The sequence below is a fragment of the Cicer arietinum genome, chromosome 6 (assembly GCF_000331145.2).
Source record: "Cicer arietinum cultivar CDC Frontier isolate Library 1 chromosome 6, Cicar.CDCFrontier_v2.0, whole genome shotgun sequence".
Classification (NCBI taxonomy): Eukaryota; Viridiplantae; Streptophyta; class Magnoliopsida; order Fabales; family Fabaceae; genus Cicer; species Cicer arietinum.
Genome location: NC_021165.2, coordinates 52,859,517 through 52,863,051, shown reverse-complemented (window position 1 = coordinate 52,863,051; position 3,535 = coordinate 52,859,517). Strand labels below are relative to the sequence as shown.

The 3,535-nt window shown below is 33.0% G+C and overlaps 1 long non-coding RNA gene across 1 annotated transcript; it reads right to left on the bottom strand.

Moving 5' to 3' along the window:
* Positions 1-262: 262 nt before the first annotated feature.
* On the bottom strand, positions 263-1,621 carry LOC140920898 (uncharacterized). Its single transcript, XR_012163537.1, has 2 exons — positions 1,024-1,621; positions 263-765 (listed from the first exon to the last, which is right to left on the bottom strand). It is a non-coding gene; the product is annotated as an uncharacterized lncRNA (long non-coding RNA).
* Between the last annotated feature and the right edge of the window lie 1,914 nt (positions 1,622-3,535).

Sequence of the window (3,535 nt, the reverse complement as noted above, 5' to 3'; positions counted from 1 at the left end):
CAGTACTAATCAAAAAGATTATATAACTTCAAAATACTTAACTATTGTTTCAAAAGATGAAGGCACTTCTACTCCATTAGGCAGTATCTGCTTCAGCACTTGATCTACAGACATAACTTGCCAGGCATAATTGTGAGAAATATATGAATCATTAGAAAAAGAGTGCTCAGAGTGCCACCACATGAGTGTATCTATATTACAATGGGGCAACTTAGCATGCAGTCAGATTTAAAGATATGATAATTTTGACACAGGAAAAAGATGCCACTACATGATACAAAATTCATAAATTTTCAAACGAGATTCCATCAAATGGATAGATGGCAAGTCAGCATCCAGAAATCAGTGTTAAAAAACAGTTTCTTCAGTATGCTCCAAAAGAACAACGGAGATGCTTGTTAAGTTTCTTCAGTTTCTACTAAAACCCAGTAAGGTCATTTTATGTTTGTTAAGTTACAAGCCTTTGCCCTTACAATGACTCTAATTGAGATGCTTGAGTTCTTCAATGCTTTAATTTTTAACTTTCTCTATTGGTGAAAGCTTACATGCCAAAATTTTGCAAACATTCAAATTGGAAAATACAGACAGCCCCATTTCTATGTTTCATAAGCATAGGTCCCCAACTCCCCCATGACAAATTTAGATTAATTGAAATTCAATTAACTCTAACAGGTAAACAGAGTATTTGACAAACTTTAGATCTTAGCAGGTAAACAGAGTATTTGCAGTGACTTTAGTTGCCCCATCTTTCCTTATGCATCTTCCCTGTAGTATTTAATAAGCAAACTTCAAAACTGGGCATGTTTTTCCAGCCAATGAAACAAAGTAAAAGGTCTAATACAATATGATATGACAAGTGCCTAATCATGGATGTTGTTAGTTTGAGGTTGAGATTGATGTTGTAAGAAGGAGAAACCATTCATAATCATATCAAATTTTTAACATCCTTTTCGCTAATTTCATATTCATATCAATCTTTAAACACCTTATTAACAAACATATGACAAATAAAAAAGAACCAACCTCAGGCGCATAACATCAAACACTTAATACCCACTCTTTCACCTGACCAAACTCCGATTCTCAAAATGATGCCGGTTTTCAAAACCCCATTCAACGGTTACTCCATCAAGTTCAGTCCATTCTACGAAAACCCCATAGCTGTCGCCACCGCTTAACCCCGTCTGCCGTGACTCTTTCCTCTCCGGTTCATGGGATGACACCGTCAAATTATAAACTCTCGATCGTCCCATTTCCGTTCGCACTTTCAAAGAACACGCTTACTGTGTCTATTCCTCCGTTTGGAACCCTCGTCACGCCGATGTGTTCGCTTCCTCTTCCGGTGATTGCACTATCCACAAATCAAGTGCAGCTTCATGAGCTCCACTGCTCATACTACCGCATGCAAGCTCACTGTAATTTTCTAATCAACATGGCTAGGATTCTATTGCTCGATTAGGGTTTGACTGGGATTCTATGATAGGAGTGAAATGACGGTAGAAGTAGAAGAGATTTTAATTTGGGTAAAAATGAAAAGCATACAGATTTTGATTTGGGAAATGAGAAGTTAAATGAAAAAGTTTTCTTAAATCCTTTACCTACCGTTAGCGACAGTAGGTATATGTTATTTTATTTTCAGTGATAACTAGTGACACTCAACGTGTAGCTAAAAGTAATTATAGTGAATGTCACAATAGATAATTTTTTTTGTAGTGAGACTTTTGTCTTGCAATGTGAAACAAGGTTTTACACATCGGTATCTAAGGTTTTTCACACAAAAATTCATAATTTTCTTCTCTCCAAGTCTCCACAAGAACTTGGAAAAACAACGTCTATCATTTTTACTTTAGTTTCAAGCCTCATAACCACGAGTTCTTGCTTAATCATGCATTTCCTGTCTAAATGCAACCCTTGAATTGTTAAGACAAACTCTCAATTTAAGTTTTGATGAAAATAAACAAAGGTTAATTAAGAACGATAATTATGATTCTAAATGTTATGTTAATTTAACTTGTGCTTTTGAGTGTATTAAATTAAAGACAAGATTTAAAATAAAGCAAAGAAATCAACATAATAAAAGCAAAAATCTGAATAGACAAGAACAGAGAACGTTCTTGACAAATTCTGGAAAACGAAGAATGTTCTCCAGGTCCAAGAATGATCAAGTCAGCTTCAAGAACAATCAATCTCCACAGATTAATCAAAATGTCAAATTATTATTTAAAATTAATGATGTATAATAGAATAAATTACCTTGTGGCCTCGTCATTGGATCATTCTCCCATTCTCCATAAGTTGGAGTCAGCCCCCATATTGTCTACATGCATACTTTCCATTTCGAGAATGCATGGATTTAGAACCACCAAGTAGATGATTGATTGATCATCTCAAAATCAAATTATTGGAAGAATCATAAGTGGAATTAGAACTAGATTATATTTCAAAGGTAATGGTTCTAATATGGTAACAATCTCTCAAATTGAACCCAAATCCATAAATGAAGCAATCATGGATGATCATTAGGTTGAATCCATAAAAGAAGAAATATATCAATTTGAGAAGAATAATGTTTGGACTTTAGTTCCAAAACCTCAAAATCATTTTATCAATGGAACAAGATGGTTGTTTAGAAACAAACTTACTAAAGATGGTAAATTCATTAGAAATAAAGCTAGACTTGTATTTTAAGGCTACAATCAGCAATAAGGTATTGACTATGCATCTCACAAAGGCCTTAAACTTTTTGAAATGGATGTCAAAAGTGTTTTTCTAAATAAATTTTTGAATGAGGAAGTTTGTGTTCATCAACCTCCTGGTTTTGAAAATCAAAGAAATTCAAATCATGTTTTCAAACTTACCAAAGTTTTATATGGTTTAAAGCAAACTCCTAGGGCATGGTATGAGACATTAAGCACATTTCTAATAAAATAAAATAAAATTTCAAGAGGAAAAATGGACATTACACTTTGTAGTAATAAATCTAATTTATAATTTTTCAAGTGTATGTTGAAGACATCATTTTTTGTGCTACTAATGAGAAAATGTATGAGGATTTTTCAAACCTCAAACAAAGTGAATTTGAGATGAGCATGATGAGAGAATTAATATTTTTTATTGGATTACAAATCAAGCAACAAAGGGATGATATTTTTATTTGTCTAAAAAAATACATCAAGGATCTTCTTAAGAAATATAAAATGAATGAATCCTAAGTTATGTCAACTCTCATGCATCCATCAAGGATCTTCTTAAGAAATATAAAATGATTGGGTCACTGTTTTATCTAACTATTAGTAGATGTGGCATAGTCTTCACAGTTGGTTTATGTGCAAGATTTGAAACATCTCCTAGATAATCGCTTTTAATTGTTATTCAAAGAATTTTCAAGATATTTAGTAGGGCTAATGATCTTGGCCTTTGATATAAAAAATGTTCTTATTTTGATCTTGTAGCCTTCTGTGAGGTTGATTATGTTGGTGATAAAATTGAAAGAAAAAGCACAAGTGGTGCATGTCAATTTCTTGGAGAAGCTCTT